This window comes from Saccopteryx leptura, chromosome 7 (genome assembly GCF_036850995.1).
Source record: "Saccopteryx leptura isolate mSacLep1 chromosome 7, mSacLep1_pri_phased_curated, whole genome shotgun sequence".
Classification (NCBI taxonomy): domain Eukaryota; kingdom Metazoa; phylum Chordata; class Mammalia; order Chiroptera; family Emballonuridae; genus Saccopteryx; species Saccopteryx leptura.
The window spans coordinates 22,188,839-22,210,575 of NC_089509.1; positions in this window are offsets into that span (position 1 = coordinate 22,188,839).

The window sequence follows — 21,737 nt, forward strand, 5'->3', positions numbered from 1 at the left end:
AGACGGAATGACTTGTTGTAAAACTATAGTATTAAGATTATATGCATTGGTCATAAGAAAAGCAGATAGAAATAAAGGGAAGGGGGACAGAATAGAGAGTCCAGAAATATTTATTGAAACTTGATAAATGGCAAAGAAACTATTTCAAGTACATGAGGAAGAATGGTAGTTTCAAAAAATGATGCTGTGGCAATTGATTAACTGGCAGACATAAAAAATGAAAGAATCTGCCTTATTCATACTTAACAACAAATTAAATGTAGAGTAAATGCGAACAATAAACCCATAAATTTTATTTAGAAATACACCAGAATACTTTTACAACTTTATAATGAACACTGATCTTTTAAGGCCAAAAACATACAAATTTAAAGAAGATTGTTACTTTTGCTCATGTTAATATGAAAATCTCTGCCCAAGATAAAAGACTATAATCAAAATGGTAGCACCAGAAACAGAAAGATTTGTAGCATATAAACAAAGTGCTCATCTCTGTAACAGGAGAATTCCTCCCAATCAATAAGAAAAAGACAAAGTTCAAAAAAATGAATGAAGAATATGAATTAGGTATATCCAGAAGAGAAAACCCAAATGGCCAATAAATATTTGAAAAGCTGCTCAGTGTCACAAATAATCACAAGAACTGCAAATTAAAATAACTTATAATACTTGCAAGTATTTTTTAGTAATCAAGTATGCTATTTGAAAGCAATATTTGACTATGGAAAAATATTCTGGTATTATATTCTTTTGCAGGTTATATCAAACATTAAATAAAAATTTGGCTTTAAAATTAATTGCAAGTGCTATTTTTTTCTGCTGGTTTTAAGTTACTATCAGCTTCCCAAGTAAGTTTTTTTAACTGTCAACAAAGAATAGGCCTCTTGTAATTGGCCAGTTGCTCCCTGCTTTTATAGTGTTGAACACAGCTGTCTGTAATTAAAGATTTATTTCTATAATATTTTGTCAATTTGTTCTCCTCTCAAAGCATATTTGTTTTTCATGCTTGGCAGACAATAGATAATCAATAATTATTTGTTTAATAAATAAACAGCCTTTTGGTATATGCCCAGGGGTCAGTATTAATCATAAAGTTTTCATCCACATCTATTGACAATTCAAATGTCTGTGCCAAATTCACATTCACTAGTTCAGTTATAGTTATTGTACTATATATATTAAGATGGGAAACAAACTCTTTCAAGTTCAAAGAATTCCAATAAGGGGTGTTAAAAAAAAAGTCAAGGGTTTTTACATAACCTAAAGTCAAATGAACCAAAGCATCCTATTCTCTGGGTAATTTGGTTTTCAAGGTTGTTAAGCAAATACTCTCTCCCGGGCTCAATAAAACAGTATCTCAGCCTCAGTTGACAAATCAGAGTTAGATTGCTGTCAGCTTTCAGCTAGAACTACTTGTATCCTCACTTGCCTATGGTGCTTTTCTCCCCTGGGTCCATCATCTGTGGTGGAGAATCTTTATCACTTGAGGAAGAGATGTCATTTGAGGCAGCATTCAGAGACTCTCTGAAAATCTACTATGCACCAAAAAGACACACTTCTATGTGATAAAACCAGTGCTATTAGCTGTCATTATCAGACACAGTGTGATAAACTGTGAAGAGCTCTATCTTTCTGCAAGATTGATATCTTGCTATTCAGGGCAGAAGACCCATCCACTGAGGACATGCCCAGGTGTCTGTTTTAAGGTTGCTGATCAAGCTCAGTCTGTCGGGGTCACTTCTCATTCAGCTTCCAAGCTCATTGCCATTGAAGAACTGAATGTACATCAATAGTTTCAGAGTAATGTTAACTTCTGCTTCTGAATAAGACAATGTAGACATTTGAAATTTGTGTACAGTGAGGCCCAGAAACCCTTCAACTTAATTCAAAAACTCATTCTAATATGGCTTACATTTGATTTTTAGATATTTATTGAAGTGAGCTGGTTGGATTGTTTTCCAATTCTGGCAGGAAAAACAAAGAGGAGTTACTGTCTAAATAAATTTTGCTATGTGGCATTTGAAGTCCCTTGCAATATCCTACTCGATCCTGCGAATGTGGTGCTATTATCTGAGTTTCCAGACCTTAAAGGACACCAGCTAGCTTGACTACTTTAAAGTCAAGAAATGGTTAGGTTATAATTTTATGAATTTGTGGTGAAAACATGGCCTAAGAGAAGAAAAATAAAAATGATGCAAAAGAGCAAAATAGTGTTTCATAGTGTTTTTTGTTTATTTACTCATTTTTGTTTTGTGGGGTTTTTTTTGTTTTATTTTGCTTTTTGTTTTTGTTTTGAGGAAGAAATTAATCCCAGTTGTCCTAAATGTTACAAGGTGGTTGTCTATTAAGTCTCAATCTACTAGATAGTTTGCTTCTTCAATGCAATTTGATGACTGGGGTTTGGTCACATATCATTGCTTTCTCTTCCAAAGGTCTAGCAAAAGCTAGCAGTTTCCTCATCAGGACTCTGTATTTTTTTTCCTGCACTATTTCCAATCTTGTGATGTTTAATTCTATGTGTCAATTTAAGTGGGACATGGAGTTTCCAGATACTTGGTAAACATTATTCTGGGTGAGCCTGTGATAGTGTCTCTGGATGAGAGTCATATCTGAATCAGTAGACTGAGTAAAGTCTCATGGAGGCCTGAATAGAACAAAAGATAGAATAAGGAAGAATTAGCTCTCTCTGCCTATTTTTGAGCAGGGATATTACTTTTCTTCTTCATTTAGATTGGAACTTATACCATTGGCTCTCCTGCTTCTGGACCTTTGGACTCAGAGTAGACCTATACATTGGCTCTCCTAGTCATAGATCTTATAATCATTCAGTCTCATGGTCATGTGAACCAATTCCAATCTATCTATCTATCTATCTATCTATCTATCTATCTATCTATCTATCTATCTTTCTATCATCTATCTATCTATCTATCTATCTATCTATCTATCTATCATCTATCTATCTATTATCTATCTATCTATCTATCTATCTATCTATCTATCTATCTATCATCTATCGATCTAAGGGTCTAATCAAGTAGTTTCTGGTCAGTGCAGAACCAAAGATAGCTATCAGAAGACAACCATATCACCTATCCCTATGTAAGCAATGAGATTTTTATAAGCAATTATTTAAGGTTCTTATTCTTGGAAAGTCGCATACTGGTAATTTTGGTTTTTATTTAATTCTAACCTGCCAAAGACTAGCAAATATCTTGTGAAAAACACAAAAGATCGTCTTTGATCAAGGAGATCAGATGGGAGGCATTTAGGCCTAGAAACGACAATTCCCTTGACACGAGAGAAAACCATATCCATGTAGGTGAAAGAAAGACCCACTTTAAATTATGATAAGGAAAATGAGCTGTGATCATGGATATTGTACAAATCACTGGTCAGGGAAAATCTTAATGAAAATGCAAACTCAATTCTCTTGAGCTATATATAAGTGCAGACTATAGAATCTGTCAGTTACTTATAACAATGTCCAAGAGAGAGGACCTCTGAACTTTAACTCCTCAATTAAACAGAGCTAGGATGATGTGGAATACAATGGTGACTTTCCCTTTCTTTTTATTAATAAAATGTTAGCTTAGCACATGCCATCTGCAACCAAATATACATTGTTTTAAAGCATCTTTTGCAGCTGGTTGTGCTTGTGGCCAAGTGTTGGCCAGTGGAACAGGAGCAGAAGTGTGGGAAAATTCTGTGCCAAACATGTAAAAGCAAGGTGCCCACCTAACTGTCCTTTTTTCCTCTTCCTGCCAGCAGGAATGTGTCACGGTCCAGCCACAACAAGTCTATTACAGGGTCTTCAAATGGGAAAAGGTATGAAATTGACATAAATGATAGACAGGGACTTAAAGATCTATATATACAGATGTGTTCAGGAGGACGCCACGGAAAACAGTCTCTACTGTTCCTTAGCTGTAAGGTGCCTGCTCCCAGAAACACATCCACTTTTATTCATAGAAAAAATGTGGTCCATCAGCAATTCAATTAAGTTTCAAAAGCAACTCAAAGACAACCCCAATCATACCATCCAAATCTACTTTACACTAATGAGAAACTAGCTTCCAGCCTCCTCCGGAGAACATGGGTGAGACAAATGAGAATCAGGTGTAGCTCTTTGTTAACTAGGCAAATGAGGTGGGGTTTGGGCCCAGCACCTCTGTCCAGATTGCAAAAATACCCTATTTATTTATTTGGTTCCCAACATCTCCTTTTTATTTTTATTTTTTTAAAACTTCAATTCGCCTGACCTGTGGTGGCGCAGTGGATAAAGCATCGACCTGGAAATGCTGAGGTCGCCGGTTCGAAACCCTGGGCTTGCCTGGTCAAGGCACATATGGGAGTTGATGCTTCCAGCTCCTCCCCCCTTCTCTCTCTCTCTCCCTCTCTCTCTCTCTCTCTCTCTGTCTCTCCCTCTCCTCTCTAAAAATGAATAAATAAAGAAAAAAAATAAAACTTCAATTCATGTGCTGTGATTCATACTCATCTGAATTCTCATGTTCTGATTTGGAGGCAGGCTGGAAAACCATAAAATAAACAACAAAATTGAAATAGCCAATGCTAACAGATACTATAACAAGTGTCCTAATACAATTAAGTGATTGGATTATCAAGCAGTCTTAACTAACACAACAGGATCTAAAATAAAATTCTTACAGTCTTAAATGTCCTTAACATGTTAATGTAATTTCACCAAGTCCATGTAGACACCATCATTGTTTTATATTATTTGTAAATGTAAACCAACCCCACTTCAGTCTGAGAACTGTCCCAAGGAGCAGGAGTCACACATATTCAGGAAAAATCCACAAGGCACTGGAGTTATGATCACATTTCCACACTTTGCAGCTAGAGTCCAAGTCACAATGATCACTGCTTCTAGCTGGTAACAATTGAGATAGACTGGTAAAGCCATCTGCAGTACGTATGGAGATGGAGCTTCCATTTTCTTTAAACTGGAGAGATGAACCCACGGTGCCTTTCCCTGGAGCTCTGCAGCTGTAGCGTAGTGAAGAGAACCTTGGGATAAACTATGCTGGGTGGCAGAGGTAAATTCATCTAAATTAGGAGTAGTTTCCAGCCTAAAATAGGCATGGGGCATTAAGGCAGGAGGAATAAAGGAAACATTATATCAGAAAATGAAGACTATCAACACCCACAGAGATCTTTGAGGGATGAATAAAAATCCAAATATTCAGGAAAGGCATAGTAAGTGGCCCTTGTATCTACAAGGAATGAGATTAGTTTACCTGCTACTTGGAAGAAATACCCTAGGCTCGTCCACAGTGATGTGAGATGGGCCAATGGCCCTGGGCACCTTTAGCCTTCAGTGGCAAGTCCCAGCAGGCTGGGCAAGGTTAGGTCACAGGTGGCTGGAGCAGGGTTGGAAGAGACTGAACCCTCCCTTAGAGGAGTGGGGGGGCAGCTTACCTTCCAGTGTCCCCCCCTTTTTTTTCACAGCAAAGGTATGTCCCTGGTAGGGGCTGAGAAGCCTGGCAGGCTTTAGCTCAATGACTTTCCTTTCCACTCTTGAAGCAGAGCCCTGATGAGTCCTATGAGGCCCCTTTGGGGCATTGGAGCCTTTAAGGGTGTATGCCAAGAACTGGTATTTTTCCTGATCTGTTTTTGGCTTTGTCTGCCTTTTCTTTTCCTCTTGGTCATTACAGACCTTAAAAGCCATGCTCAGAAGATCTTGCTGAGGGTTTTGAGGGTCCACATCCACCTATATATACTTTTTCTGTATATCTGGAACTATTTAGAGAAAGACAAAACAGCGTTACTAGCTGAATTAAATAAAAGAGGGTAGAAGTTTGTAAAAGAGGTTTGGTGTCTCCTGTAATATCAGCATTCAAAAGAAAATTTTTTAAGTAAATAGATTTGCAGGAGTTCCAGGATATGACCAAAATATAGTAAATGTATTTTCAAGTAATATTCCTATGCTTATCAAAACATTACTACACCATTAATTAACAGGCAATTTAAAGAGTAAAAAAAATTTACACCTTTGTTAAGCAAATCCACCCTGCTTCAAGTTTTGCAGCTGCAACAACTTTAGCTTGGAGCAGTTTGGCCAAATTAGGAAGTCTTTAGGATCTACATTTCATTTTATTTAAATTTTAATAAGCACACTTTACTTGTTCTAATTAAATTTTTAAATTTGTAGAGATGATATTTTATTTTTACAATATTAGAGCCGGCATTTCCAATTTTTGCATGCATAAACTTAATTCAGGCCTTGAAGACAGACACATTTAGACATTAAATAAAGACTTCACATACAATTACACAAATCAAGAGTGAAACTCAGGACTTTAGAGATTAGAATGTGGCCTGCTTAATCTTACATAGGGCTATTTTAATAGGAACATAAGGATAAATACTAAACAGAAATCTCTCTTGAAAAATCTCAAGTCAGCTGTATGAGATTTTTGTTTAGCCATATCCAAACAGGCTCCCCCTTCACCCTCTTTCCAGGAATAGAATAGGAAAGAAATAAAATGATAGTTTAGAGAAAGTTAGAGAATAATGGGGAAACGCTGTAATTTTCCCAAACTCTTATGCCTTTTTATTTACTAAAGCTCAAATTCTAATAGCTGCTGCAATTGGCAGCCTAGACTAATCATGCTGAGTTGTGGGCCGCTGAAAGCCTCCATCTCAATCCCAGCTGAGCGGAAGACCTGGTTTACCAGGGTGGGGAAGGCTTTCCCTGTTCACCTCCCTGCTTTACTTTCTCCTTGGCTGCAGCCTCCGCCAGTCTGGGTCCAACCCAGCTGCTGCATTGGAAACAGGCAGAAGTATTTCCTGACCTTCTTTCTTTCACTTGTCCTGACTTTTATCAAAAATTCTTGGAATCCTCACCTTAAGGGCTGTGGCAAAAGCAAGATCTTGCATGTATGAAGTCCCAACATCAGCACATATTCTGATATAAACTTCTTTTCTATCACTATTCTTTCAACTGCTGGAATCAGCCATGAAATGAATTCTTGATATTGCTCATCAGGACTTTGCCTAATATTGCTGAATTCCTCCATTCCCCCCCCCCTGCATCTCGAGCATGATCCAAAGCTTGTTGGAGTGGGGATCTCCAAGGGTCTGAGACAAAGACTTTGCGAGCAGAGAGCTGTGGAGGCGCAAAGTTTAAAATGGCCAAAGCTGTGATATTCTCATCTCCCGAGTTATTCTCAGACTCCAAGTTTTTCTCATATTTACATTCCTCTGTTTCTACCTCATTCTGTTCATACAGCTTCGTCTTAAATAAAAACATTTGTACAAAAAGTAAAAGGTTCCTCACTTTTGATCCTACAACTCCCATATTTATTTTTCTCCCGAATTATTTCTTATTATACTTTCTCACCAAACTCTACTTAAAAGCTCTACTCTCTAAAAGCTTTATACTTACTTTGTGTGTACACTTCTGGGGAGTTCCATTACCTCTCCTCTTTCCCTTTTTTGATGGCCACATGTATGGGCGCCAATTGTCACGGTCCAACCACAGCGAATCTCTTACGGGGTCTTAGAACAGAAAAAGGTATGGAATTGAAATAAATGATAGACAAGGACTTAAAGACACACACACACACACACACACACGGGTTCAGGAGGACGCCACGGCAAACAGTCTCTACTGTTCCTTAGCTGTAAGGTGCCTGCTCCCAGAAACACATCCACTTTTATTCATAGAAAAAATGTGGTCCATCAGCAATTCAATTAAGTTTCCAAGGCAACTCAAAGACAACTCCCACCATACCATCCAAATCTACTTTACACTAATGAGAAACTAGCTTCCAGCCTCCTCCGGAGAACATGGGTGAGACAAATGAGAATCAGGTGTAGCCTTTGTTAACTAGGCAAATAAGGTGGGGTTTGGGCCCAGCACCTCTGTCCAGATTGCAAAAATACCCTGTTTATTTACTCGGTCCCCAACAGGAATGCAGGCGTGATGGTGGGATTTGGAAGAGCCATCTTGTATTATTACATGAAAGTTATATGTAGAGAAAGTTGTATAGTGGTTTACACAAGAACGTGTTTATAACAATGAGAGAGAAGGGGCCTGTCTGCCTGATGATTATGGAGCTTCCATTTTAGCTGTAGACAATCTACCTGGACTTTAATTAAGAAGTAAAATAACCCTGAAGAACCACCATGATTTTGAATCTCTCTGTTCTCTGATATAGTATATATCCAAACTAATACATGTAGAGAATGTTTTATCTTACTGAAAATAGATTCTAGAACCTAGAAAGGTAGAATTGTATAAAGGTTAATGATTAATTTTGACTCTATCACTTGTTTGACCAAGATACTTGAGCTAAGATACTGAATCTCTCTGGGCTTTAATGTATCTTTACTGTGAAATGGAGATAAAGGTGGTACCTAATTTACAGGCTCTATATAAGATCAAATGAGATAATATGAGAAAACAGCTTCATACATAGTAATCATCCAATTGATACTTGCTGCTATTACTGTTTCAACTCCTTTCCTAATGATATTCAAAGATGTCTTAATATATAATTTTTGTCAAAATAGAGTGTTGCCCTCTCTATATAGCCAATTTCTATCTTAATTTAAGAGGTTAATATTCTAATATTTAAGCCAATCACTTGTTAATTTGGATAGTGAATACAAGCTTTAGAATTTTCTGTAAAGATGAGGATCAGACAATGAACTAGGTGACTTTCTGAAAGTGAACCAATGATATTGTGATTAACAGTGATACCAAAAATATAATAATAATAAAAGAAAAAATAATAAGTAAAATTGAATGGGGACTTTTATGTGCCAGACTGTGTACTATCTTTTTACTGACTTTCAAACGATCTGCACTATAATTGCAAAACATAAACATTATGATACTCATTTTAAGAATGAGAGAAACCAAGGTCAATTATGTTCTTTGCTTTATAACACATACCATTAAGAACTGAATGATGAGGAATTCAAATTTTATTATTATTATTTTAATTGCATTTATTTACCCTGTCTTCTTGAACTCCTGCTTAATTAAGCATTCAGTATGTATCCATGGTTTCCGTTTAATATATTTAGGTAAACATATCTGCTTTTTACTTTTATGTTCATTAGAGATCTAGAAGTTGGTTTTAGGGTCATCATTTTACCTTATTTATTAAGTATACCTAGTTCTTTTTTTTATGAGAATGTAAATATTTTAACCTGGGATTTTCAGTAAGATGAAAAGAGTTTTCTTTTTTTTTCAAATATAGAGAATGACAGATTTATTGGTTTTTAGGACATTGTAGCATACATTTGATAAGGCAGACAATGTGCTAATAGCAAACAGAAGTATAACCAAAGTGGTAAGCTACTTCTAAACTCTGGGCCTCAGTTTCCCAACTGAAAAATAAATTTGGTTGGAACAGACCATCATCAGCTATTCTAATTATAAACATTACTTAAATGGAAACTTCCTGTCTTTCTCTTCCCTCTCAACTTTCCACCGTTCCTCCTTCCTTCTTTCCCTAAATTAGTCATATTAAAATATTTAGCTTTAATCACTCTGAATGGTCCATCTGTTTCTGTATAACATCAAAAAAGTAGAATTTGATCATTGCTTTTATAGAAGAATATTTAAATTATTTATATTATAAGTAAATGAATCTGACATTTATACCACTGTGGCCTTAATTCTTCTAAATCTTGTCTTATATGTGAAATATGTATGATGTGTAGAGTCTTACAAAGCTCTTAAGAAGGTTTTCACAGTTAAACAAATCTCTTTGATCTTCTCAAGCCTTGAAAGCTGCAAGTGTAGATAGAATATTTCTGAGGTTCTCAAAATTACTGGTAATTCAATTTTAGTCTAAGGATTTTAATATGATCAATGAGTGATGTACAAAATCAAGTGAATGTCATTTCACTGTTAGTGTAATACACTGAATCTACTAAATTAATCCTGTGACTATTTATTTTATAGGATTAGAAAAGCTTCTCCTTGTAGCATTAACTTCAGAAAATATGATAAACAAATCTACATTTAGACAATTCACTGCCATTTGAAAAATAGTTGTTTCTTTTTAATAAATTATTTTAATGCATTTACATAATTTCATATGGCAAGCATAATTCTATTTGATTTACTGAATGCCCCTCACTTAGAGAATAGAGATTTACTGAGAATCAAACCTGAGCAGAATATTTTGCAAAGATTCTACATGTATTTTTAATGGGTCTTTGAAGCATGGGAAGCAACTGACAAAAAGAAATTGTCAACTCTGTCCTCTAAGTATTTATAAGAGGTAGAAAGAAAAACCATATGACAAGCTAAATGGCAGAGAAACATTAAAAAGAAACATAAATAAGTGCAAAATAAACAGAAGTATTCTACAGATGCAAATATATTTGTATTTATACAGTATGTGATTTGAATTTTCAAAAGATAAAGGAAGAAAGAGAGAGAGTGAGGAAGAGAGAAACTGAGAAGAAAGAAATGAGGCAGACAGGCAGGTGAGAAGGAAGGAGAGAAAGATCATTTATACAAAGTAACTCCCAAAGTCACAGTGTTGTCTGGGGTTGACAGTGCTCCCCAGGGAAACACTGTAGTATGAACTCCTCAACTGAACAGTGCCTTTCTTTGGTCATGTTTTCTTTTTTTCCCTTCCTTCTTCTTTTATTTCTTCACCTTTAGAGTAGACTTTATATTCATACTGTAATTCATAAATCCATTAATTTAAAAATCCTTGGACTTTCTATGTGGACAGGCTACAACACTGTCAAAGGGAAAAGAACAGGCAATCCTGAACTGTTAGCTAAAAAGAAGTTGGTTGGCTCAATTTTGAAAGTCTGGTCATATTACTTACCAAAAACATTTTGTCTTTATTTTCCCCCAATTTTGTATATCTTTCTAGGTTTCCAATTTTTTCATTTTTTTTGTGAAGTTTAGTCACTCTAGTAATAGCATCTCTCACATACTAGCAAGTTAGGGCTAAGGAGTAAAAAGTTGGTTGGGAGAGGACATTTGAACAATAATTTTTCCAAATTAAACACATTTCTGAAAGAGGAAGAACTAGTACTTTTAAGTTATTTGTTTATGTTTGTTAATTTTTTCTATTTAACTGGGTATAAAGTTTTATCTCCCAGACTGTGGAAACCTAGACAGTGTTTCTTAGACCCTGTCTTAGAAAATGTTTCTACAGACCTTCTTTCTAGCATTTGCATCCTTGCATAAAGCTTGAGTCCCAAGGGCCAGGAAGCAGAAGAAATAGCAGCAGGCTTTGCTCAGGATTTTTTTGTTTTAAATTTTAACTAAGGTTGAACTACACAGTAGTTGGTCACTTTGAGCTCCTGTCCATGCTGGGTTGGAAGCATGGGAAAGTATGAAAGTGTATTAAGTTGTGGATGAGGGAGGCCAGGGTGAAAAGATGATTTCAGTTTTCTTCTACACTGTCTGTACTCTTGAGAGGCACAAAAAGGAGTCATATAACAGAGTTAATATTACTCCAAGAGGCTGGCCAATTATTCTGTGTATTTATCCCCACCTTTTATAAAATGCTGCTACCCTTTAAAGCACTTGGGTACTTGATTATTTTTAATAAAATATTTACTGCTTATTTCTGTCTTTTTTTTTTTTGGTTCATTAGGATATATTTGCATATGGAGAAGCTCTGAAGAGGTATTTCTACAACAGAATAGAAAAAAGAAAAAAAACATTTATATTAAATGAATGTTTAAATAATACTTATAATGATCAACTCTAAGCATCCCAAAATTTAAATCATTTTTGTGATAGACTGACATTTTCACTCTTTATGAAGATGTGTAGTTTTCTGCATATATGCCTGATGGACTCTGACAACAAGAAGTCAGTGCATTCTTATTTATAGGTGTTATGTATGGCCTGCCTGGGTGAAGGGAAAATGGCAATGGGAAAAGAAGATAAAACATATCTTGAGGGCTTAATTTTGACATTTATATTTCAATGAAGTTTATTATTATTGACTATTAAATTATAATTTATACACAATCCAATGCACTTATTTTAAGAGTATACAGTTGACCCTTGACAACACGGGAGTTAGGGCTACTAACCTTCTTTCTGCACAGTCAAAAATCTGTATAACTTTTGACTCCCCTACAACTTCACTGCAGTCAGTGTTTCATATCTGCAGGTTTCACATCTGTGGATTCAACCAACTTCAAGTTAAAAAAACAATGCTTTGATTCAAGGGTAAGAATCCATGGATATGAGGGCCAGCAGTAATGGTAGCCTACTGTTGACTGGAAGCCAATAACATAAACAGTCAATAAAAATATTGTATACAAATTGGATTTGGTCAAAATTAATAACATTTTCTATTCCAAAGACACTATTAAAAAATGGAAGCTATGGAGTGTGAGAAAATATTCATAGAGCATCTGTGACAAAAACATATCTAAAATATATTTTTAAATCTTCCATCTCTATTAGTGGACCACTTATTTAAAAGCACAAAAGAGTCCAACTGACACTTCACAAAGAATTATATTGTATATATTGAAAAATAGTATACAACAAAAAATACAGTATATAATTCATAGGTCATACAAAATTTTTACTAATTTTGTATATGAATTATATACTGTATTTTTACAATAAAGTAAGCTAGAGAAAAGAAAATGTTATTAAGAGAATCATAAGGAAGAGACAATACATTAACTGTTCTGAAAAAAATCCATGTATTAATAAACCCACAGAGTCCAAACCTATATTGTTCAAAGGTTAACTGTAGTTTCATGAGTTCTGATAAAGGACCCACACAGTTCAAAACCATGTTGTTCAAAGGTCAACTGTAGTTTAATGAATTTTGAAATACCATGTAACCATCACTAGAATCAAAATACAGAATGCTTTCATCACCACAAAAGATTTCTTTGACCTTTCCCAGTTAACTCCCTTCACACTTTATTTCCTAAGCAACCACTAGAAATTAGATTATTTTTCTAGAGTTTCAAATAAATGTAATAATATATATTCTTTTGAACTCATTTTCTTTCACACTACATAGTAATTTAAGAATTATTCATGTTGCACGTATTTATAGTTTGGTTCTTATTGCTGAATAGTGTGTTATTATGGCATCTAGATATGCCACAATTTCTTTATCCATTTACCTGCTGATAGATTTTTGGGTTGTATCCAGTTTGGAGATATTATGAATGAAGCTGCTATGAATATTTGTGAACTTCTATAACACATTATCTGTATATTACTTGTTCATCACCCCACGTCAAGTCTTCTTTTATCATCATTTACCTTCTGTGCAAATCTCTGTCTGGACAAATAGTTTTATTTCTCTTGGGTAAATACCTAGAATTGGAATGGCTAACTCATATGGTAGGTGTATGTGCAACTGTTAAAGATACTGCCAATGTGTTTTTCACAGTATATGGACCATTTCACATTCCCCCAAGCAAAATTTAACTGTTTCAATTTCTTCACATTCTTGCCAACATTTGGTATGGTTAGTTTTTCTAATTTTTGGTATTCTTGTAGGTATAAAGTAGGACCTTATTATAGTTAAATTTTACATTTTTTTCTGATGAATAATGAAGGTGAGCATCCTTTCTCTTATCATCATAACCATAACTGCAATCAACACAACCAGCTTCACTACACTACCTTTGTGTCACAAAGACACATAGATCATTTCTGTCACTCACAAGACAAACATTCTTCCCTTTATTTTGCCCTTGAAAGCTAAGGTTGGCTGGAACTTTTTAGAAAGTTTCATGACCAGAAAAAAGATAATGAAATCAATAAAAGGTCTCTAAGAAGGACTGGGCTTCTTCTAGGACACCTTATTTGGTTCATGTTTTCTTAACTTCAGGTTTACTTCTTCATGAAGATTACCATCTTAACATTCTTCACCCCAAATCTGTCTCTAAGATTTTCTCCTCTATAGTCAGGAAGAAGAGGCTCTCTTTCTGTGATTTCTCCCTCTTACAGCCAAGTTCAGGCTGAAGGGTGAGTCTCTTCCTCAGAAAGACGAGAAAATAATAAATGACCTTTTCCTATGGTGACATGCTCACAACAGATTCTCATAACTGGATATGAACTGGGCATGTTGAGAAGTCTTTGTTACTCCAAATAGCAATAATTTTTAAGTAATAATTCATATACATCATAAATAGTAGAGAGTTCTTAGTTCATTTTCATTGTGTCATGAGCAACCCTAGAATAAAATGTTTTGCAAACTCCTTTTTGTTGTACATAGGGAAGTTCAAACTTATTTGTTCATTTTCTGGTGGGCAGAAGACAGGTTCTGAAAAAGATCAACAAATTATCAGAATAATTTTCCCCCTTAGTGAAGAATGGAGATAGGGAAGAGAAGAGTGTTCTGGAAATCCAAACAGGAGGCAAAGCAAATGCAGGCTGTTACCTCCCCCTTAAGCTTTGTTCTCACAGTGGCATTTGAAGAACTGTGACAATGCAATTCTTTCAGATGTAGTAAAAATCAACCCCACTCTAGACTATTTTTGGTATTTGTACTAGCACATCGGTATGTAAGGGTCCATTTGCATCATCAGTTTAAATTGGTGAAAAATAAATATCTATTGTAGTACCAACTAAAATGTTAATATATTGGTAAATTTTCTCAATAAGACTGTTTTCTATAGTTGTAAATAAGTCAATAAAGAAGCTATAAAACAATGACTCAACCCAGCTTTTGTGTGTGTGTGACAGAGACAGAGAGAGAGAGAGAGAGAGGGACAAATAGGGACAGACAGACAGGAAGGGAGAGAGATGAGAAGCATCAGTTTTTCATTGCGGCACAACAGTTGTTCACTGATTGCTTTCTCATATGTGTCTTGATGGGGGTGGGAGGCTACAGCAATGCAAGTGACCCCTTGCTCAAGGCAGTGACCTTGGGCTCAAGCCAGTGACCTTTGGGCTCAAGCCAGTGAGCCTGCACTTAAGCTGGTGAGCCCACACTCAAGCCGGTGACCTCAGGGTTTTGAACATAGGTCCTCTGTGTCCCAGTTTGATACTCTATCCACTGCACCACCACCTGGTCAAGCTCAAACCAGCTTTGATAAATCAATCTGAAGTATTTTTTTTTTAGCCAGAGCTGGATCCTATGTGGCCAGAAGTTTATCTATCTAACTTATTTGGAGTTGAAGTCGATAGTGTTCAGGGTTTGAATGACCCCAATGTTTCTTCACATTTTAAAGCAGAGCCTGCAGCTGTCCTCAAATGGACCAGGCTGCTGAGTAGCTAGAATGAAATAGTTTACAAAGTATATATATAATAATTCTAATGATGGATAATATTTATTGAACATGTCCTAAACCCTAAACTCTCTGAATGATTTGTTTCATTTAATCTTTTCAACAGTTCTATGTGGTTTATTATTCCTTATTCTCAAAAAACTGGATACTGAGGCTTAGAGGGAATAAGTAATTTACCCATAGACATCCAGCAAGTGCTGGACTCAGCATTTGAATCCAGTGGTTCAATACCCACAGTTCGTGTTCCTAAATGCTATACCATACGGTGTATACTGAACTAAAAAGTCCCGTAGTTCCCAATTCATCCAGAATCAAGATTATCATTTTTCTCCCCAAAGTAGTGAAGTAAATGAGCGGAATTATTATGTTAAAAATATGCATGTTCATAAAGTAATAATACTTCTAGGGTAGCCCCTTGCCTATGTCACTTCCTATGGCTTTCTAAGCAATACTTTTTTAGAGACTGTCTCATGATTATTTTTTTGCTCTTCCTATATTTAGGACGTTAACTTCTGAACAGATTTTGGCTTCAGGTAGAGCCCTCTATAAACATGTATAGGTAAGAGAAACAACACAAGTAAAAACTGGAGGCAGACAACACCAAGCCTAGACTCAACCAGCTCTACAAAGAAAACACATAAACACCCAGACACAATGAGAAGACAAAGAAGTGCAATCTAAATGAAACCACAAGAGAAACACAGGAGATGAATTGAGTGATATGGAAAAAAATCAAACTTCCGGATGCGGAGTTTAAAATAATGATTGTAAGGATGCTTAGGGATTTTAGAGAACAACAATGGATGGTCATCACAAACACCTAAATAAAGAAATAGCAAGAATAAAAAATGATATTGAAATATTAAAAAAGAATCATTCAAAGATGACAAATACAATATCAGAAATAAAGACCATAATGGAAGGAATTAAAAACAGGATGGATAGAGCTGAGAATCGAATCAGTGAGATGGAGGACAACTGGAATGAAGGCATGAAAGCAGAGAAGAAAAAAGAAAAGAGACTCAAAAGTCTGAGGAAACTCTTAGAGAGCTCTGTAACAACATAAAGAGAAATAACATCCGCATCATAGGGGTTCCTGAAGAAGAAGGGAAAGAACAAGGGATAGAGGCTTTGTTTAATCATATCATAGCTGAAAACTTCCCTAAATTAATGCAGGACAAAACTTTCACAAATTCAAGAAGCACAGAGAACTCCACTAAAAAGAAACCCAAAGAAACCTACACCAAGACACATCATAATTAAAATACCAAAGCTAATTGATAAAGAAAAAATATTAAAAGCTGTGAGAGAAAAAAAGGCTATCATCTACAAAGGATGACATCCAACTTCTCAACAGAAACACTTGAAGCCAGAGGGAATGGCAAGAAATATTCAAAGAAATGCAGAACAAGAACCTACAACCAAGACTACTTTATCCAGCAAGGCTATCATTTAAAAATGAAGGAGAAATAAAAAGTTTCCCAGACAAAAAAAAACAAAAAAAAACAAAACCTCAAGGAATTCAATACAACCAAACCAATGCTGCAGGAAATGTTAAGGGGCATGGTTTAACAGATCAAAGTGGGAAAAGAATATAGCAAAAGAGGAATACAGCTTTAAAGAATAAAATGGCAATAAACAACTACATATCAATAATAACCTTAAATATAAATGGATTAAATGCTCCAATCAAAAGACATATGGTAGCTGCATGGATAAGAAAACAGGACCCGTACATATGCTGTCTACAAGAGACACACCTTAAAACAAAAGATGCATGTAAGTTGAAGGTAAAAGGATGGAAATAAACATTTCATGCAAATGGAAATGAAAAAAAAGCTGGGGTAGCAATACTTATATCAGACGAAATGGACTTTAAAACAAAGAATATAGTAAAAGATAAAGAAAGCCACTACATAATGATAAAGGGAGCAATCCAACAGGAAGATATAACTATTATAAATATCTACACACCTAATATAGGAGCACCTAAATATATAAAGCAGACTTTGGTGGATATAATGGGCAAGATCAACAGCAAAACTATAACAGTAGGAGATTTTAATATCCCACTAACATCACTAGATAGATTCTCAAGAAAGAAAATTAACAAAGAAACAGCAAACTTAAAGGACACACTAGATCAACTTGATTTAATAGATATATACAGAACCTTTCACCCTAAAGCAGCAGAATATACATTCTTTTCAAGTGCTTATGGTACATTCTCTAGGATAGACCACATGTTAGGGCACAAAAGTGGTCTCAAAAAATTTAAGAAGATTGAAATCATATCAAGCACTTTCTCTGATCACAATGGCATGAAACTAGAATTCAACCACAACAGAAAAGCTCAAAAATTCTCAAACACATGGAAACTAAATAGCAGGTTGTTAAATAACAAATGGATTAAGAATGAGATCAAAGAAGAAATAAAAAAATTCCTAGAAACGAATGATAATGAGCATACAACAACTCAAAATTTATGGGACACAGCAAAAGCAGTACTGAGAGGGAAGTTCATAGCACTACAAGCACACTTTAAGAAGCTAGAAAAAGCTCAAATAAACAACTTAACACTGCATCTAAAAGAACTAGAAAAAGAACAGCAAGTAAAGCCTAAATGTAGTAGAAGGAAGGAAATAATAAAGATCAGAGCAGAAATAAATGACATAGAGGCTAAAGAAACAATACAGAGGATCAATGAAACTAGGAGCTGATTTTTTGAAAAGGTAAACAAGATTGATGAACCTTTAACTAGACTCACCAAGAAAAGGAGAGAGAGGACTCAAATACATAAAATTAGAAATGATAGTGGAGAAATAACAACTGACACAACAGAAATACAAAATATTGTAAGAAAATACTATGAAGAACTGTATGCCAAAAACTAGACAACCTAGATGAAATGGACAAATTCCTTGAAACATAAAATCTTCCAAAAATCAATCTGAAAGAATCAGAAAACGTAAACAGACCGATTACACCAATGAGATCAAAACAGTTATCAAAAAACTCCCAACAAAGAAAACTCCTGGGCCAGATGGCTATACAAGTGAATTGTACCAAATATTCAAAGAAGAACTAACTCCTATTCTTCTCAAGCTATTTCAAAAAATTCAAGAGGAGGGAAGATTTCCAAGCTCCTTTTATGAGGCGAGCATAATTCTGATTCCAAAACCAGGCAAAGACAACACAAAGAAAGAAAATTATAGGCCAATATCCCTGATGAAAATAGATGCTAAAATCTTCAACAAAATATTAGCAAACCGGATCCAACAATATATGGGAAAAATCATACACCATGATCAAGTGGAATTTATTCTGGGGAGGCAAGGCTGGTACAATATTCACAAATCTATCAATGTTATTCATCACATAAACAAAAGGAAGGAGAAAAACCACATGATAATTTCAATAGATACAGAAAAACCATTTGATAAAATCCAGCACCCATTCATGATCAAAACTCTCAGCAAAGTGGGAATACAGGACACACACCTCAACATGATAAAGCCATCTATGACAAACCCACAGCCAATATCATACTCAATGGGCAAAAATTAAAAGCAATCCCCTTAAGATCAGGAACAAGGCAGGGGTGCCCCCGTTCACCACTCTTATTCAATATTGTCCTGGAAGTCCTAGCCACAGCAATTAGACAAGAAGAAGAAATAAAAGGCATTCAAGTTGAAAAAGAAGAAGTAAAACTATCATTATTTGCAGATGATATGATATTGTATATAGAAAATCCTAAAGTCTCAGTCAAAAAACTACTGGACCTGATAAATAAATTCAGCAAGGTGGCAGGATATAAAATCAATACTCAGAAATCAGAGGCATTTTTATACACCTACAATGAACAGTCAGAAAGAGAAATTAAGGAAATAATCCCCTTCACTATTACAACCAAAAAAATAAAGTACCTAGGAGTACATTTAACCAAGGAGACTAAAGACTTGTACTCGGAAAATTATAAAACATTGATAAAAGAAATCAAGGAAGATACAAACAAGTGGAAGCATATACTGTGCTCATGGTTAGGAAGAATAAACATCATTATAATGTCTATATTACCCAAAGTAATTTATCAATTCAATGCAATACCAATTAAAATACCAATGACATACTTTAAAGATATAGATCACATATTCCAAAAATTTATATGGAACCAAAAAAGAACATGAGAAGCCTCAGCAATCTCAAAAAAAAAGAATAAAGGGGGAGGTATCACACTTCCTGATATTAAGCTATACTAACAAGGCCACTGTACTCAAAACAGCCTGCTACTGGCATAAGAACAGGCACATAGATCAATGGATCAGAACAGAGAAGCCAGAAATAAACCCACAGCTCTATGGACAACTGATATTTGACAAATGAGGTAAGGACATACAATGGAGTAAAGAGAGCCTCTTTAATAAACTGTGTTGGGAAAATTGGACAGCAACCTGCAAAAAAATGAAACTAGACCACCAACTTACACCATTCACAAAAATAAACTCAAAATGGATAAAAGACTTAAATGTAAGTCGTGAAACCATAAGCATCTTAGAAGAAAACATAGGCAGTAAGCTCTCCGACATCTCTTGCAGCATATATTTGCTGATTTTTCTCCACGGGCAAGGGAAATAAAAGACAGGATAAACAAATGGGACTATATCAAACTAAAAAGCTTTTGTACAGCCAAAGACAATAAGAACAGAATAAAAAGACATACTACACAATGCGAGAACATATTTGACAATACGTCTGATAAGGGGTTAATAACCAAAATTTATAAAGAACTTGTAAATCTCAACACTAGAAAGACAAACAATCCAATCAAAAAATGGGAAAAAGAAATGAATAGACACTTCTCCAAAGACGATATACAGATGGCCAATAGGCATATGAAAAAATGCTCAACATCACTAATCATTAGAGAAATGCAAATTAAAACCACAATGAGATATCACCTCACACAAGCCAGAATGGCGCTCATCAACAAAACAACACAGAATAAGTGCTGGCAAGGATGTGGAGAAAAGGGAACCCTTCTACACTGCTGGTTGGAATGCAGACTGGTACAGCCTCTGTGGAAAACAGTATGGAGATTCCTCAAGAAATTGAAAATCGAACTGCCTTTTGACCCAGCCATCCCACTTTTAGGAATATAACCCAAGGACACCATGGAACGGTTACAGAAGGAGAAATGCACCTCCATGTTTATAGCAGCATTGTTCACAATAGCGAAGATCTGGAAACAGCCCAAGTGTCCGTCAGAGGACGAGTGGATTAAAAAGCCTTGGTAGGAGATGACGTCAGAGTAATGGCGGGGTAGGAAGCGATACCGATAAATCTCCCCCAAACCTCAACAAGATCTTCAACCAGAAACAGAAAAACCTATCCTTGGAGCCTCCAGATGTTTCGCGATACACCCAAAGGTATGATTGAGCGAAAAATTGGCTAAATATATAACCAAACCCCGAAGGAAATAGGGAGTAAGAAATGCTCCGCCTTCCTCACTAACCTAAACAAGGCGGTTTTCACTGGAAACTGAGCATATAGAAACTAAGGCGGGCAAAGGGGATGAATAGATCCAGGCTGTGGCACAAACGGCCAAACCAGGCTGTGGCACGGAGATCCAAGCCGAGGAAAAACTGTTCCTGTGACAACCCGGGCAATACAGCTAACACTCGCGCCAAACCCAGACAAAGAAAAACAAGCGGGGCAGCCATTTTACCTGATCCCCTGGTCGGCGCATAGTGGGTGAGAGATTCCTTCCAAAGCCCCGGGAGGGTGCGCCCGTGTTACTCCACAGAGAGGCAGAGTCAGAGGCCTTTGTGTGGGCCGAAAGCCTCCGGGCCTCCCCAGCACCCTGGGAGAGCCGCACACAGGGAGGGAGCAAGAGCTAATTCCAACACTGGAACTTTTCAGTGTGGGCGGGAGGTTTGACTCAGAGGGCAAGACTCCGGCCTCACATCCTGGTTTGCGCGCACGGAGAGTGGGCAGGAGACTCCTCCTAGCACCTCGGGAGTGGGAGCCTGTGTTGTCCCACGGAGGGGCAGAGTCGGGGGCCTTTGTGTGGGCCGAGGGCGGAGTCTCAGGCTGCCCCAGCACCTTGAAAAAGCCGCACACGGGGACGGAGCAAGAGCCAATTCCAACACTGGAACTTTTCAGTGCGGGCGGGGGGTTTCACTCAGAGGGCGAGACTTCCGGTCTAATAGCCTGGTCTGCGCGCACAGATAGTGAACAAGAGTTTCCTCCAAGCGCCCCGGGAGAGGGTGCCCGCCTGTGTTACCGGACAGAGTGGCAGAGCCAGAGGTCTTTGAGTAGGCAGAAGCCCTAGCTGATTATGCTAGCGGCTCTGACTGACTGAGCCTTACCCAGAGCCCTGTGCTGAGTGGGAATAGAGTGGGGAGTTGCCAGCTCTTTGAGCCTCTTACTATCCAGGCAGAGGCAGCAGCAACCCCATAGCTGGATTATCAGGCTACTAATTGAGGAAGGAAAGACTAGGA